We start from the raw sequence: 17998 nt of genomic DNA on the forward strand, positions 1-17998 counted from the left end.
AGCTTATGTTAAACTTAAATACTCAATAAGAAAAGAAAAAGGAACATATTATAAACTTAAATACAAAGCAAGAAAAGAAAAAAAAAGCATTGCTATGTCCACAGCAGAACGTAAGAGAGCATTCTAAATATACAGCAATAAATTTCCATTTCAAGAAAGTCTGTATAATAATAATAATAATAATAATAATAATACACATTATGTTCTGAGCTGTCCATCTTTTCTTTCCTTCCTTGTAAGTTTTCTTTTGTTCTCTGCTGTGCACTTTTTTTACTTTGTTCTCCCCTTTCTTCCCCCCCCCTTCCCTACCTCTCCCCACTCCCCGGCTACAATTAAGAGCTCGGATGTATGTGTATTTGTTTATGTACGTGTGTATGTATATATGTATGTGTGTGTAAACATATACACACATACACATAATACAATATATACATATACACATACATGCATATATACTTAGATATCTATTATTATACTCCTATGTGGATATATACATTCATATGCTTCTCCTCTGTTTCTCCGAGCGTGGATAATGTCTTCCTTCATTGACTAAGTCTTTCCACATTTTTTAAGTCCACCAACTCATTGTTTTCGACACCATAGCAATATTCTAACCTTATACTGTCTAGTTATTTGAAATAGTCTAAAACAATATTGATTAATATGGCTGACATGTAGTATAGTTTACCTATTTTTCTATTTTGATTAAATCTATTTTAGCTTTAACTTTGTCTGAGATCATGCTTCCCCCCCTTCATAAATCTACTCCTTATCTTTATTTTATGTTTATGTGTATGTAGCACCAACGCAATTGGCAACTCTGAATATGGTGGCACAGTTCAGAATGGCAAAAGAGAACAGACTCTTCATATAGAAGACAGAAGCAAAACAGTTATTCAGACACCAGAAAACTGAATCCCCAAACCAGAAAGCCAAATCCCAGTACCAGAAAAGTCAAATCCATCATAGCAGCAAAGAAGTTGATACACCATAATACAGCATGGAGCCACACCATCATCCTTTAGCCTTCCCATAAGCCTAGCTGTCTACTTGTCTGCTTCTTCTCTCCTCACTCTGTCTAACTGCTCTGACTTCCAGCTTCCTGTGGGTTCTGCTCCATCCTTTAGCAAACTCTTCCTACCTCAGGCTCCATGTGATTACATTTGGTCTATTGGGGGCAGGGATGATCTTCAAATTCCCATTTCCATTACGGTGCATCTCCTATTTCCTATCCCTCCTGACGCCTGCTTTGCTTCTGCCCACTACCTTGCCCTCCTATTACTTAACCTACCACCACACCAAAGATCGCTCCTTTATCCTCTCTCCCTTCCCTATCCCCTTAGCATTTTATTTCTTTCTGAATTTAGAAGACTTTTATGCCCTCCTTCGATATATATATATGTATTGCTCCCTCTTTAACCCATCCATGATGAGAGTAGGGTTCCGTAACTAACCAGCTCTCTTCCCCCATGTACTTCCTCTGTGTCATTTCTTCCTCTTGCACCTGATTTGTATAAGATAATTACTCTTTTTGCCTTTTCCTAGACTGTTTGCTTTTTACTATCGCATTCCTACTTGACTCTCCCCCAATGTTTTCTTTCAAAATTACCCAATTGCTAATAACAATCTTAGGCATACAATTTACATTTCCTCGTAGAAAAAGTAAACATTCTGACCTTATTGAGTTCCCTTAAAATTAGTCTTTCGTGTTTACCTTATGTTTCTCTTAAATCTTGTATGTCAGATATTTTGTTGATTTTAGGTCTTTTTGCAAAAAAAAAGTTTTGGAAGTCTGGCAATTCACTGAATATCTATTTTTTTTTCCCCATTCAGGATTATGCTTAACTTTGCAAGAAATGATATTTTCTGCTGCAAGCCCAAATCTTTTGCTCTTTGATATATAGTGTTCTGAGATCTGCAGTGTTTTAATGTAGCCGCTTCTAGGCTTCTGTGATTCTAATTGTGGCTCCGCAATATTTTTGAACTGTTTTTTCCTTCTTACTCATAAAATTTTCTCTTTGCTCTGGGGGTTTTGAAATCTAGCTATAATATTCCTGTGGGATTTCCTTGTAGGATCTCTTTCAGGTGGTGATTGGTGGATTTTTTTTTTCTATTTCTACCTTTCCCTCTTTTTCTAACACTTCAGGACAAGTTTCTTTATTTCTTGTATTATTGTATCAAGATTCTTTTCTTTTTTTTTTAAGCAGTTGGGGTTAAGTAACTTGCCCAAGGTTACACAGCCAGTTATTTTGTGTGGGTGTTAAGTATCTGAGGCTGGAACCGATCCTGCTTCCTCCCGACTCCGGGGCTGGCACTCTTATTCACTGCTCTAGCTAGCCGCCCCAAAGTTCTTTTTTTTTTTTGATGGTAGCTTTCTGGTAGTCTGATTATTCTTATGTTTTCTTGATTCGTTCTCCAGGTCGTTTGTTTTTTTAATGAGATGTTTTGCTTTCTCTTCTATTTTTCATTTTTTTCAATTTTTCATATTTGTTTAGTTATTTCTTGGTCTCATAACTTTTCTGACTTCTTCTTGCCCAATTCAAATTTTCAAGGAATCATTTCCTTCCTTTAGATTCTAGATCACCTTTTCTAGTTGGTTGGCTTTCTTTTCATAATTTTCTTGTTTTTTCTTCTTATTAAAAAAAAATTCCTCAAAGTCTTTTTAAAGTTCTTCTATAAATTCTTTCTTTGCAGGTGACCATTTGACTTTACTTTTTGGGGGTAGGACAGGCTTTTTTTCCTTTCAGTATCCTCCTTTGAAGATGAACCCAAATGTTCTCTATTCCCATAATAACTTTCTATGGTTGGGTTCTGTCTTCTTTGCCTGCTCTTAAAAAAAAAAAAAAAAAGATTTATAGCAACTTGTTGTAATCATCTCTAGTCCTAGGGTATGGGGGATGGTCCCTCTGGCCTAAGGTCCTCCTTCAGTTCTCCCCTCTGGCCTGGAACAGAAACCAAGAACTCTGCCTTCCTGTAAGTATCACACTGCCAGCAGTGTTTCCATCCACCTGCTTCTGCACTCAGTGGGCATATGTTGGCTTCTTCTCACCCAGGGCTGCATGTCAGCAGTACCCCGGGGACTGGTATCCCTTATCAGTCTGCTGAGATGCTCGACTCCCCACTGTCTGGGAGGTGAAAATTGCCCAGGCTACTTCCCAAGCCAGCTAGGCCCAGGGCTCGATGCTTGCTGTTTTATTGGAACTAGCCTGGAGGTGTTTAGACTTCATAGGGACCAAACCTCAGATCTTCTCAGGTTGTCCTGGAAGGACCACTGTTCTTCCCCAACTCTTATTTATTTTTACTGCTCCACGTTTTCTCTGAGGTACTATTTTGTCTTATTTGTGGAGGAAATCTGGAGAGCTTGGAATTTAGTGACCTACTTTTCTATCTTCCCAGAATCCTCTCCTTATAAAGAAATTAACATTTGGTTTTGATGCTCTGTAAATATGGTCATTTTTGTTAAAAGTTATATGCTTAGGGCAGATAGGTGGTGCAGTGAATAGAGCACTGGCCCTGAGTCAGGAGGTCCTGAGTTCAAATCCGGCCTCAGACACTTAAAACACACACACGTGCATGCACGCGCGCGCACACACACACACACACACACACACACACACACACAAACTAGCCGTGTGACCTTGGGCATGTCACTTAATCCCAATTGCCCTCCAAAAAGCCCCCCCCAAAAAAGTTATATGCTTAGCTGTGTGATATACATGCTCCTTTCTGTTTTAATTTAGTAATAATAACTTTTAAAAGTAAATTATGTTTTTGTCAGCAATTTACCTTCTCTCTCTTCTACCCCCCATTTCAGTTGAGATGGAGAGAAAAATCCCTGTTTCCACAGTGTTTAAATATCTCAAGAAAGGTGTCTTAAGTTTTATTCTGAGTCTTTTACCTATTTATCAGGAAGTAGGTAGTATATTTCATCATGAGTCCCTTGGAATTGTGGTTGGTCATTGTGTTGATCAGAGTTGCTATATATTTCCAAGTCGTTTGTCTTTGCAATATTGTTGTCGCTATACAAAACCATTCTCTTGGTTTTGCATTAGTTCTTACAGTTCTTCCCAGGTTTTTTTTGACTATATTGCTTTTGTAATTTCTAAAAGCAAAATAATATTCCATCACATATTTTATCTTGTTCAGCCATTCCCCAATTAATGGACAGCCTTCCTTTGCCCCCCTCTCCCCACCACATTCTTTTCTTTTTTCAGTTTCTTCAGTTCTTCAATTTCTTTTTCAATTTCCAGTTCTTTTCTATTACAGAGCTTCTATAAATTTATTTTATCCTTAAGAGTTTGTTTTGTTTAGGACTTATTCTACCTTTTCTCTTATTCCTCTCTTTTCCTTCTCATGTTTTTCTCCTATTTCCCTGTTGAAATGTATTTCTGTGTCCAATTGTGTACCTCCTTTTACCAGTTAAGATGAGTGTGGTTCACTTGTCAGTAGATTCCTCTATCCCTTCCTCTTTTTAGTCTCTATAGACTTCTGTTTGTTGTTGACCATGATTATGTAAGATAATTTTCCCCATCCTTCTGTTTTTCTTCTACTCCCCTTCTGCCCCTGTAATGTATTCTTCTTGAACCCTTCTCTTTCCATTCTTTTTTGTTTTTGGAAAGGGGAGATCAGGGTAGTTGGGGTTAAGTGACTTGCCCAAGGTCACATCTCTAGTAAGTGTTAAGTGTCTGAGGCCAGATTTGAACTCAGTAACATTTTGATTTTGATGCTCTGTAAATATGGTCATTTTTGTTAAAAGTTATATGCCTAGGGCAGATAGGTGGCGCAGTGAATAGAGCGCCGGCCCTGGAGTCAGGAGGTCCTGAGTTCAAATCTGGCCTCAGACACTACACACACACACACACACACACACACACACACACACACACACACACACACACACACACACACACACGCAAACTAGCTGTGTGACCTCCTGACTCCAGGGCCAGTGCTCTATTCACTGTGCCACCTAGCCACCCTCTTTCTGTGCTTTTAAGATCATCAAAACATTACAACACTCCCAGGCCTTCTGTTTAATAAGACTTCCTTTATGACTCCTGATAGGGTAGGGTTCTGAGGAGGCACATGGTTCACCCTCCCTATATTAGAATGTAAACATGATATCGTTTTAAGTTTCTGATGCTCATGTTTACCTTTTTGTGTTTCTCTTGACCTCCTTTGTTTTTATGAAGCTGCCAAGAATAATTGGAAGTGCTTTTGTTATCCTTCATTCTGTTAAAGACCATCCTCCCCACCCCAGGTAGGATTATACTCAGTTTTGCAGAGTAAGTTATTCTTGGTTATAAGCCTATATTCTTTGCTTTTGTAGTATTATGTTCCCAGCTCTCTATTCTTTTATAGCAGTGGCTGCTAAATCATGTGTGATTCTGACTCTGGCTCTACAGTATTTAAGTGCTTTCTGGATGGGAAAATCACTCACGGTGCTTTACTTCCCTTAGATTCCCCCCATCAGAACTGTGCCTGGTGTGTTTAGAACTTTGTGGAGGAGTTGTCAGGAAGAACTTAGCTGTTCAGGTCCTTAACTTTTTTGCTTTTTTATCTTTTTCTGAGAGGAGGGATACACTGAGTCCCCCAAATCTAACATTATATTCATAATTATATACTATTATAATGTTTTCTTGTAATTTGATCAAGTTTTCCTTTATATATTTAGGTGCTGTGTCATTTGGCGTACACATATTAAGTATTGGTATTCATTGTCTGTGGTGCCTTTAAGCATAATTTAACTTTACTCCTTATTTCTTTTGCTGTCTGTTTTTACTATTGCTTTATCCAGAGATCATGATTGCTACCCTTGTGTGGCAGTGTAGCATCTGAAGCATAATAAATTAAGCTCTGGCCCCTTATTTTAACTTTCTGTTAATCTTTTTCTTTAAAGGCTATTCCTTGTAAACAATATCTTGACTCAGATTCTATTTTCTACTTTCTTCAGATTTGTGATTGAGTTCATCCCACTCATAGTCATGATTATGATCGCTAATTGTGTATTTCCCTCCATTATATCCTCTTTGTTCTCTACTCCCTTCTTTACTAGAAAGAAAGTGGTAGTGTAGGAGATATGTCATCCACACCGGAGATCTTTAATTGAAGCATTTTGCTTCTGTTCCAGTCCTCCAGCTTTCTTACTCTTGAAGAAAGACATCAGTTCTTGGTTTTTATTCTTGTATTCTTCCAATTTTTCCTCTAAAGTCGTTTCTCTTATTTAACTTCCTTAGTACTCATTGAAGATATAAAGGTTCTGAGGGCGTATTTGTTTCTTCTCCCCTTTTAATGGAACATTCATACTAAATCATCATAAAACTCTTCCTAATTACTCAAATACATTTACCTTTCTGGGTTTTTCTGGAGTCTTGATATTTCATAGTTCCTATTTAACTCTTGGGCTTTTCATCAGAAAAGCATAAAATCTCTGTATTCGATTAAAGGTCCATCCCTCCCCCCCTCCAACTCCCCTGCCCTTTATTGGATTATACTCAGCTTTGCAGGATTCATGGGCTGTATGTGTATATCTTTTCCCTTTTGGAATAGCACGTGCATCATAGGTATCAAAAGTCTTTTTGGTTTTTAGTAGAAACTGCTGTTTTCTGTGAATCCTGGCTGTGGTTCCTTAGTACCTGAACTGCTCATTTCTGGCTATCGGTAATTTTTTCTTTGTTTTAGGAACTCAGAATTTTGATTCTCTATTCCTAGGGCTTTTCCTTTTATAAAAGTGATTGATTGGGGGGGGGGGGCAGTGGAACCAAGATGGTGGAGTGAAAACAGGGACTCACCTGAGCTCTCCCACAGAGTCCTCTAGACATCTCTAAAAAATGAATCTGAACAAATTTTAGAGTAGCAGAATCCACTAGGAGACAGAGTGGCCTGGGTAGCACAGAGCACGCGCACCAACACAGACCTGACCATAGGAGAGCCGGAGTGGGCCTGGTGGACTGAATCACCTGTGGCAGTAGCAATTCCCAAACCTCTCAGCACTGGACAGGGGTCTGTCGGAGCTGGGTGAGAGAGAAACACAGGGTCTGCGGCAGTGGCAGCAGCTACTCCTGGGGCTATCCACAGACTAAATGTTTGAAAGTCACCTACTTGAACTTCCTGGAGCCAAGCTGGCAGAGTAAACTGTAAGTGCTCTCATTCACCCCCTTGTTGAAAAACTCTTAGAATATTGCCCAAGAAAAATAATCTTGGAATAGTGGGACCAGCAGAAAGGTTACAGCAGTCTTTTAGCTTGGGAGGCTAGGGAGATCGACAAGAAGGGTCCCTCTTGCTATTACTGAAGGGAACCAGTGCAGGACGGGAGGTGTTCCAGGAAACCCCACTTCAGCAGACCAGCTGGAGATCCTGAGCCCCGGGGGGGGGGGGGGGGAATGTGGAGCTGGCAAACGCCAACACCAGGACCCCAGGTGTTGCAGCACAGCCAGGGGAAGCAAGCGTCCACCAGTGGCTGAGCCTACCTGCGCTCTAGCACAGCCCTCGGGCAAGAAGAGACCTGCAGTGGTCAGACCTACACATCACACTGTGAGCTTCACTGTAACCCTGGGGAAACACAGAAAGACCTCACCTGGCCTCGGCCTCAGCACCCACCAGGCGGCTCCAGTTCAGCACCAGGTATGCTGCAGCATTATATGCCTTCTAGCTGACAGAACCAGAGACCACAGAACCCAAAGCCAGTAACCAGGCCCCTAGCTCCCAGCACAAGAAGTGTGGGACAGAGTCCCCTGTGCCCCAGAAGTAGAGATCCACTTTAACAGCCAGGAAAAGGGCAATCACAGTGAACAAGAAGCAAATTAGAAAAGCAAAGACCATAGGATCTTCCTGTGGAGAGATGGAAGCTCAAAATGCAAATTCAAGAAGAGGACAGCATTGACACTATACCCACATCTGAAACCTCAAAAGGGAATATGAACTCGTCTCAAGCCCAAAAAGCATTTTTTTTTTTTAAGCAGTTGGGGTTAAGCAACTTGCTCAAGGTTGCACAGCCAGTTATTTCTGGGTGTGGTGCTAAGTATCTGAGACCGGATTCGATCCCAGGTCATCCCGACTCTGGGGCCGGTGCTCTTACTTGCTGTGCTACCTGGCTGCCCCCAAAGAACATTCTTGAAAGAGCTCAAGAGGGAATTTACAAGCCAAATTAGAGTGGTAGAAGAAAAATGGACCAATTATTTTAAAAATACAGTTGACATCATGGAAAGCAGTTCACTGAAGAGAACAACTCCTTAAAAAAGCAAAATTGTCCAAATGGATAAGAAGGTATAAAAGCTAACTGAAGAAAACAATCCCTTAAAAATTAGAAATGGGAGGAGGGGCAGCTAGGTGGCTCAGTGAATAGAGGACCGGCCCTGGAGTCAGGAGGACCTGAGTTCAAATTTGGCCTCAGACACTTAACACTTACTGGCCGTGTGGGCAAATCACTTAACCCCAATTGCCCTGACTTCTCCCCTCCAAAAAAAAAAAAAAAGACAAAAATTAGAGTTGGGCAGGTATAAGCTAACGACTCTATGAGGCCTCAAGAATCAGGCAAACAAAAGCTAAACCATGAAAAAAAAGAAGAAAATGTAAAATGTCTCATTCAAAAAGTGATCGATGGAATCTCTGTATTTTTCCTGGCTCTCTATTTCTACTAGATTTGGGGAGTTTTTATTTATGTTTTCTTTAAATAGAGTTTCTATTTGTTTTTTTTTTAAATCATAGTTTAAAGAGTCTAATTTTGAAATTATCTCTTCTTGACCTCTTTTTTCGGTCATTTGCTTTTTACATCGTGTATCCTACATTGTCTTTTATTTTTCTTCAGTCTTTTGAGTTTGGTTCTAATATTTTCTGCAGCTTCATGGAGTAATTAATTTATGTTTAGTCTATTCTAGTTCTCTATTTCTTGGGTAAGGTTTATACATTGTCTTCTAAGCTACTTTTTCTTCTAATTGTTTTCTTCAAGAACCTTTATTTCTTTTGAAAGATCTCTTAATTTCTTTTATATCATTCATAGGTTCTTGTGGAAAACCCACTCTTGGTTCTGCTTGCAGTTTTGAAGTTAGTTTTGCAAAAATTTTTTATGGTGGTGACTAGTTTCTTTCATTTACACTTTTCTCTAATTCTTGAATTAGGGATTTGTGCCACCTCTTTTAATACTTTTGCATGAGGTGGTTTGTCCTGCTTAGGGTTTTAAAAAATATTTATTTTGTTTTAATCAGTCAAGATACTTTTTCTCATCTTCCCAACTAAACCTGACACCCCACAGTTGAGAACCCAGGAGCAACAAAATCCATTACAAATATGTATAGTCAGTCAAAACAAATTTCCCTTACCCCTATCATCAACGTATTTGTTTCATTATGTGTTCCATCCTTCACTTCCCTAATCAGGAGGTGGGTAGCATGTTTCTTCATTAGTCCTTTGAAATCCTGTCTTGCTTAATCTTGACTTGGACCTCATGGATTTTCTACCTCTTGTGGTTTGGCTACCCTGGATTTCTGAGTTTCACAGCAGTGAATCCTTAGGGTCTCCCCTCTGGAATCTCAGAACAGTGTTAGTGATTCAGAACCCTGATTCTGTGCTGTCCCCGTTTGGGCACTATGGCGTCGTGCTTATATGCACAATGCTAGTATATACCCTCTGCTGCTCCCCATGGGTTCTAAGGTGACCACCGTGGGGCTTTTTCCAGGGTGCTCTCCAATCTTGCTGGCTATGGCACAGAGTCATAAGCTACTTGTGTCCCTGGCAGTCTCTGGCAATTCTGAGAGACTCACTCAGTGCTGGCATTGATAGGCCAGGCCCCATTTCCTCTTGCTTTTTGCCTTCTGGACAAGTTTTTGTGCAGTTCTGGGGCAGGTGAAGTGATTACTGCAGTTTCTCCTTGAATTTCTTTTTTTTTCTTTTAATTCAGTTTTATTTTTAGTTTCTAATTTTCTCTCTCCTCCCTGCCCTGCCCTGTTTGAGAAGGCAAGAAAAATAAAACCCATTACATGCGTGCACACACACACACACACACACTCACGCACACAGTCATACCAGACACATTCCCACATTAAACTACGTCCAAAAAAAGAAAGAAAAAGGAAGAGGAGAAAATATGCTTTGGCCTGCATATCATGTTTCTGTCTGGAGATGGCTAAAATGTTTCATCATGAGTACTTTGTAATTGTGGTTGTTCATTGTATTGATCACAGTTGCTACGTTTTCAAAGGTTAATTTTCTTTACAGTATTACTGTTATTGTATAAATTGTTCTGGTACTGCTCAATTCTCTTTGCATCATTCATATAAATCTTCTTAGGTTTTTCTGAACCATTCACTTTATCATTTCTTATAGTACTATAGTATTCTATCACATTCACAAACCATAGCTTGTTAAGCCATTCCCCAATTGATGGATATCTCCTCCATTGACAAGTCTTTGTCACCATAAGAAGAAATACCATAAATATTTTTGTACACACAGGTCCATTTCCTCTTTTTTGATTCTTTGGGGTGCACTCCTAATAGTAGTAGTACTTGGTCAAAGAGTATGCACAGTTTAATATCTTTTAGAGCATAGTGCCTTCCAGCATTTATTATTTTCCTTTATTGTCATCTAACCCAATCTGATAGGTGTGAGGTGGTACCTCAGAGTTGCTTTCGTTTGGTTTTGCCTTATTTATTAGTGATTTAGAGCATTTTTCCCCCCTTATAGCTGTTGATAGGTTGGATTTCTTTTTCTGAGAACTGTCTATTCATTTTCTGAGAACTGTCAAATGGTGAACGGCTGTCATTCTTGTAAACTTATTAATTTTTGGTTGTAAGCCTTTTTCTTTTGTCTTTTAGAGTATCATATTCCAAGATTTACTCTTCTCTTTAGCTGTCACTGACAGATGTTGTATGATCTTGAGGTTCCATAGTACTTAAACTTTTTCTTTCTAGCTGTCCTAGCTTTTTGTGTGTGACATATCTGACAATTTTGGTTTCTTTTTTCCTCTTCTTTGTTTCAGGATGTTACGGGTAGACTCTACTTTTACTTTGTTCCCTGGTTGTAATAAAGTGGGATAGTTTTCAATTATAAAGTGATGTATCTAGGCTTTTTCCTTTTAAGTTGGATTTTTCTGATGGTTTGGATTCTTCCTGACCTATTTTTAGGTGAAAACCTCCACCCATATACTTCCCTTCAAAATTATTGGCTTATTATCACTTAGAGTAAATAAAGCTTTTTAAAAATGGATATTTACTTACAGTGGTATAGCTGGTACAAAATATCTCCACCCAAAGTCTATAATACCCTATCATACTAGTATATATTCACTCCAGGGGAAAGTAGCCTCAAGCTTAGAGCATATTTGCAAATGGGGGAAGAAATGACATGGGGTCAAGGGGTCAGGGAGTCCAGGAACCCCAATAACCAGAGACCCTGAAAAGCAGTCTGGAATGAATTCATGGACTCAACCATTCTCTAAGTCAAGGTGGCAAAGATTTGTTGTTACACTATACAGCAGGTAAGAGCTCTTAGGGAACCTGCAACCTTAGAGGGGTACAGTTCAAGGTTTTATAGGATATTCTGAAGCAAAATCTGTGCCAAGTATGTGGACTAGGTGAGTCACGGTGGGATTAGGGAGTGTTCAGTTCTTAAAGGAATATGCATTTTTAATATCTACTGCGCTGGCGTATGGCCCAGAATTCACCGGGAAATAGCCCGAGGTGTGGCTTTAGGCTTGAAACGTCACTAAGTCAGCTAGCTATGTATATCCCAAGCTAACGAGGGATTCAGGATGTACATAATGAGCTAGGGAGTATACATGTGACTGAATCTAGGATACATACCATAGGTATGACCCAGTACACAGCTGCTTCAGCCAGTACAGAATTGGGTCAAACTACTAAATTCTATTGGTGCAGCTGGCCACTGTATGAGGAAGAGAGATACGTATTTTGCTAGAGTATGCTGGCCTTGAGCTAGAGAGAATCTGCCTGAGACAATGTTTTGAGGCTAGGGAGAAATGTGATTTTACAAACTGGGGTTCAAGTACAGGCACCCAAGCACCCCATCATTCTCCCCCCCCCCCTTAAACAGATGGGACCCCAAATCATTTGGGATAAGGGACAAAGGTCTCAGCTTCCCAAACTGCTTCATGCTGAGGGAAGACATAGAGCTGTCCTTGCCTTACAGGTCCCCTCATTCAAGGGGCTGGGTCCGTAGCCAGTGTCCAGAACTTGGCTGATGTCAGGTCCAGGGGGTGATGGGTTGTGATCTCGGACAGTGGTTGGTACTCAGCCTGAGATGTCATCTGCAGTTGAAGGGCACTGAGCCTAGAAGAGACAGATCTGGCAAAGAGATTAAACAAACAAGGGCCCAAAAGGAGTAGGAGGAAAATGGCCAGAAGTAGGGTGAGTATAGACTAGTATCCTTTTCCAGCAGGGCCATCTGAAATTTGATTGAGCTGTCAACTTTCAAACCAAGTTACATAATTTTCCTTTCTTACAATACTGCCAACATTCTTCACACTCAGCATACTTAAACCATCTGAAATTTGCAGAAATGTATCCCAAGCAACTATCTAGGGACAGGATCGATTTGGATGACCCCCATTTGTCCCCAAACCTTCTTATCTGCCTTCCATATTTTCATCTGAACCTTCATTTATCTTTCCAAATCTTTTGAACCCATTACTCAGACTATTTCACTTTCCTTTATATTTCTACATAGACAAGATACCTCATAAGTTACTACTGTTCACTAACACAGCTGAACTGCCTTAAACAACAGAAATTCCTGACTCAAACCTCACAACTGAATAGTAGATATACATCCTTGTTTCACAAAGCTTATTCATACTTCTCTGATTGTATTCACTCTGGAAGAAAGAGATACTTCAGAAATTGAATCTTTTACATATAATAAGTTCAGACACTACTTTAACTCTTGCTTAGGCCATGGAATGACTACAAATTCAGATCAAAACAGCAAGATCTGTTCCACTTTACAGCTCATTACATTAACTTCGCATTAATTATCTTGCCAATGAAAGTTTTAGTAGACCCTCTAAAATTCACACTAGAGATTAAAAGAAGAAATTCTTCTAAAAGTATTTCCCCTTCTTTTAAAATAGTTTTAAGTTTTATAAATGATCACTAAACTTGCATGAAGAAAATTAGTTGAAAACTTCTTCAAAATGATAGCTCTCTTTTTCACCTTAAAGCAAAAAACAAACTTTTAAAATGGAGATTCATTAAAACTGAGTTGGGGTAAAATATCCTTAAGTAACATAAATTCCCAAAGTATTATTAACAAACGAAGTTTCTAGTTAATTGCAGAATTCCTAGATATCACAAAGTTTCTTGTTTGTTTTTTGCTTTTTGGAAGGGAGAAGGCAGGGCAATTGGGGTTAATTGATTTGTCCAAGGTCACATGGCTAGTAAGTGTTAAGTGTCTGAGGCCGGATTTGAACTCAGGTCCTCCTGACTCCAGTGCTGGTGCTCTCTATCGACTGCACAATCACAAAGTTTCTTAGTCAAAATAGGTATAAAAGATATTGTAATGGAATCTCACATTGGTAACAGTTAAGAGACTGCTCACAGTCATTACTTTTAAAGGCTACTGCTTTTGCAATCCCTTTAAACATTGGGAACATTTTAAGGTGAGTCTTAAAGCAGTTTGCATAAATTTCTGCACATGTTCTAATTCTAGATGAAAAATAATATTAGATTTCCCAGTAGGCTAAAACAAAAGAGCTCACATCTTTTACTGGCTACTTGCTCTGATCATAGAAATCTGGTATAGAAGGAAAAAAGCAGGGACATGTGACATATACCACATATGACAGGATAAAACATCCTTGGCTCCGTTTAAATTCACATAGAGTCACGGTCCTCCAACCATGCAGTATCTGTACCACCCCATAGCTAGACTCAGGAATAGTCAGGTGGAAAACATTCCTTTTCAAAGGAACACCATGGAGAAACTGAGCCAGGAGGTTCTCATCCTAGATTGAGGCTAAGATTGTCCCCTAGGCTTTTTCCCAAACGTAGACTTGCACCTGTTAACAGTACAGGATGACATTCCCTCTGAGTAGCTGGTGGCATTTCTCTCAGATACTGATTTAATGCAGACAACTATACCCAAATTCAAACTCAAAGCAAAATTAGTTATGGTCCCAAGTGTCTTTTACCTTAAACAACAAGTTTCACTAATCACAGCTTAGAGCTAGTTTCAGTTATTTTTTATTCTCATGGAGCTGCAATAAGCAATAAAGATTTACCAAGTCTCACATACCGTGTTTCCCCGATAATAAGACCTATCCCGAAAATAAGCCCTCCCCTTACTGTGTAAAATTCCTCTAAAATAAGCCATCCCCCTAAAATAAGCCCTATTGAGATTGCTACTGTAGTGAAGGTGATCCCCTGCGCTACATGCTAATTTATGGTACCCCCTATATCCCCCGTCCCCCCCCCCCCCCCGTGAAACGCACGCCGCGCTCCGAGCTGCATCCAATCAGAGCTGCAGCAGTGAGCGCGTCATCCTGTTCTTCCCCAGTGATTTGCTTGCTGGCACCCTTGAGAGCAGTGCCACGGAGGAGAGCTGAGGCAGGACAACATAAGCCCTCCCCTGAAAATAAGCCCTCTGGTGTTTTTCTTTCCAAAAAAAAAAAAAAACCATAATAAGACAGTGTCTTATTGGCGGGGAAACACAGTATGTAAGGGATTTCATTTAACAACTTTCCTTCTCAAATGTAAACTTGTCCTGGTGTAAAAGCTACTTGGTAGAAATCCCTTCTACCTACTGTTCATGAAATTGGAACATCTCAGCAATATAAGTAGTTCATCATTTAGCAACTGCACGACTAAAACAAGTTCCTTTCCTGTGGCTGATGACCTTGCCTATACAGATGGTTTCCAGGGGCTTTGGCAATTTTACCAAATAAGGAGAATTGATACGGAACCTAGGGAGGGAGGGAGGGCCTGATGCTGGTGTCCCTACCTGCCAACTCCCATACATATGGGAGGACTGCTCTGGATGGGCAGAACCAATCCAAATAAAGTTTTCACCCAGTCTCCTCCTTTCCACATACAATAATCAATGAACAATTTTAGGTTGTAGTATTAAAACGGTAACCCCAAATAACTTAACAATCTTAAGGATTTCATAAATGATAGCCAAATTGTTTTAGCTGTAACCTCCTCTTTAACTACAGGTAAAGATGTAAATACCTGGTTTTCTAAATGGCAGATATAAACATTATAAGGCAGGGTTAGCAGAACTGATGAAGTAACATAACTGGTTTTACACATTTTTTCCCTCCATGTTTTAGTTTCAACAAAATTCAGATCAAAAATCGCTTTATCTAAAACCATTTCTGGCTCACAATGATCACTCAGTTTTTACAACATAAGAGAATTTTGCTGCAATTTAAAAATACCATAATAACACAGTGAAGTTAATTGCGTTTCCAGATCATCACATTAAAAAAAGTATTGATAGAAAGTTGGACTTAGCAAGTACAGAGGCTTTTCTCCTCTCCCCACAGTTGCAGAACCTGGTTGTGGACTTAGGGCTTTGAAAGGAGAGGTTCATCTGCTTGCGTCGAGGTGTGGGCTTCAGGGTGCCCAGGGGCCCGTGGCTGTTGCCAATGGGGCCCTCGATATAGCTGCCATGCCTCCCCCCTTTTCGCAGGTAGGGGAGGGTAACTCAAATTCTCTATTGTTCTTCATCACTCTCCTTAATCTGATCTGGGACAAGAGATGTTAACAGAATCTGCTAAAATGTTTTTGTTCTAACTTTTACTCCAGTAAACTTCACTTCTGTGTGAAGTGAAAAAAACTTCTTTGAAAGTGAGCACTTTGAGCCTGCCAGTCCAAGTGAGTGGGACTTTGGAAAAAGATCCAGTGGCACTTTGTCCCCTCAACCTCTGTACTGGAGAGCTGAAAGCTTCACCTATGAGGTGTCTCTTTCTCCAGATCTATGTATTTCCCCATTTGCCTTAGTGCCAAATAGTATAATAAATTCTGACTTATCTTTAGCAACAAATTAGGAGTGACACTTTTGATTTTTCAAAAATGACCAGAATGAATTCAATTACCTTTCGTTGCATCCCGATACACAAAACTTTTCTCTTTTAGGTGGGGCAAGAAATGGTTAAATGCTAGTCAGCCTTCCTCTTTGATCTGAGGGGGAAAGATTCCCTCTTCCCCCCCCCCCCCCCCCCCCCCCCTTTTATTTTCTATTGGTTTCTCCACATTAAAAACTTGGCCAGAGTTGGAATGGAGAGAGAGAGTTTTGGGTTTTTTTCCCCAAAACTTTCCCAGAGTTCCCAAACCTTTACTCTCAAAACCTCTGTTCACACTTTTCCTGTAAATAGGAAAATAGCCTTATTTCTTTCTGATTTTTACCTGATACTTTTCATGTACTCTTTGACTTACCATTACCATCCTATAACCTAAACAATAAAACATTTCTCTCTCTCTTTCTCTCCTCCAGCCAGCCGCCTGTATTCAGCCGCAGGGGGAAGAAAGGAGAGGGGAAGAGAGAGATAACAGTATTCCAAGGAAAGTCCAATTGCCTTATAAATCTTATAGGGTGTCAGATTACTCACGCTCACACTCATTCACACAGAGACACAAAAACAGGACAGAGACAGAAAATGACAGGAAGGTTCCAAAAGCTCACAGTGGATTGCCAACGATCCCCAGCACAAATGAAACATTAGCTCGTCCCTCCAGATACTAATGGAAGCCAGGTAAGACTCACTTTAAGATCACCTAGGGGCAGATCCCTAGGTGTAGGGGGAAACTGACCCGTGTTTTTTGCCTGTTAGCTTATAGAATCCCTGCTGTCTACTCGCCTCTGTCGGCATCCTGGAAGAGGGAGAAAATTGACCGGCAAGTGTTCCCCAAAGCAAGGCATCCCTTTGTCAAAAGGGGGAAGTGTGCCCAAGCATACTTCAACCCAAGGCTCAATCCAAGGCCCCCTGCAATAATTGCCTTGGGTGCTTGAGGGGAGAAACCTGACTTACAGGGTGAGAAGAGGTGAGACTTACCTTGAGTCAGAGAAGGCTTGAGACCTCAGACTATATAGGAAAGTAGTCTCAAGCTTAGAGCATATTTGCAAATGGGGGAACCTATCAGTTTCTGGAAATCCTTTTGCTGGAGTCCACAAGATATCCCTTTTAAGTATGGTAAGGCTTTTCTGTTGGATTCCTTGTAGATAGAGCCTTGGATTTCCTTTCCTAATTGTGACCCAACTGTCCTTGTCTCTTGTTGCAGCTACTGCTACCACCTGTTCCAGTACACTGATGGGAAGTCCAAAATCATTTGAACTCTTCAAAGCTCACAAGGTCCTCCTCTAGCCAAGGCAAGAGTGGGATCCTTCCATTTTATTGAAAAGTCACAGAATGTGACGTCAGCTAGTCAAAATACACTTCCTATGTAATATAATTACAATTCATCCAGTGGCTTTCCGGAAGATCTAAATTGATCGGGAAGTCTTCTCTCCTGGTTAATGCATCAGGACATAATGTCTTGTTACTTTAAGTGACTCAATTTACTCAGTTATATCTCCCTGCCCCATATGTCTTATATTTTCTTCTATTTTTTCAATCTTTTTTATTTTGTTAGAAGATGTCTTGTTTCCAGAGTATTGTTTCTTATTTGATCTGTTCCGATTTTCAGGGAGTATGCTATTTGGATTAGGTTTTCTACCTTCTGTTTTATGTTGCTTTTACCTTTCAGTTTTTCCCTCTAGAACTCATTCAATTTTTCTTTTCAAGGCTGCTGACTTTATTGGTTTTAAAAACCTCTTTACCATGGCAGTAAACTACCTTCCGCCAAAGTTATGCAAATGGCATAAAAGAGACCAAAAGTGATGGCTTAGGGGGTGGAAAAGCCATTCCAGAGACCCACCCAGGAAAACTAATAACTATCAGCACTGAAATTTACAGCACAAGGAGGGATGCTGAGGTGTGGACTGGGAGGCTTGAGTCAAAATGGCAGTGGAGGAGGGAAGGTGTCTCAGGTGGGGGTGGCAGCAA

The 17998-nt window shown here is 40.1% G+C and overlaps 1 long non-coding RNA gene across 1 annotated transcript in view; it reads left to right on the forward strand.

Moving 5' to 3' along the window:
* LOC138168127 (uncharacterized) overlaps window positions 1-17992 on the forward strand; it is a 34156-nt gene extending 16164 nt beyond the window's left edge. The window contains exons 2-3 of the long non-coding RNA XR_011170036.1: window positions 16450-16708; window positions 17235-17992. This is a non-coding gene — a long non-coding RNA (uncharacterized lncRNA). The remainder of the gene's footprint in view (window positions 1-16449; window positions 16709-17234) is intronic.
* Window positions 17993-17998: the final 6 nt, after the last annotated feature.

The sequence above is a fragment of the Petaurus breviceps genome, unplaced genomic scaffold, assembly GCF_028583685.1.
Source record: "Petaurus breviceps papuanus isolate PSGF00001 unplaced genomic scaffold, PetGlider_PUasm1.0 351517, whole genome shotgun sequence".
Taxonomy (NCBI): domain Eukaryota; kingdom Metazoa; phylum Chordata; class Mammalia; order Diprotodontia; family Petauridae; genus Petaurus; species Petaurus breviceps.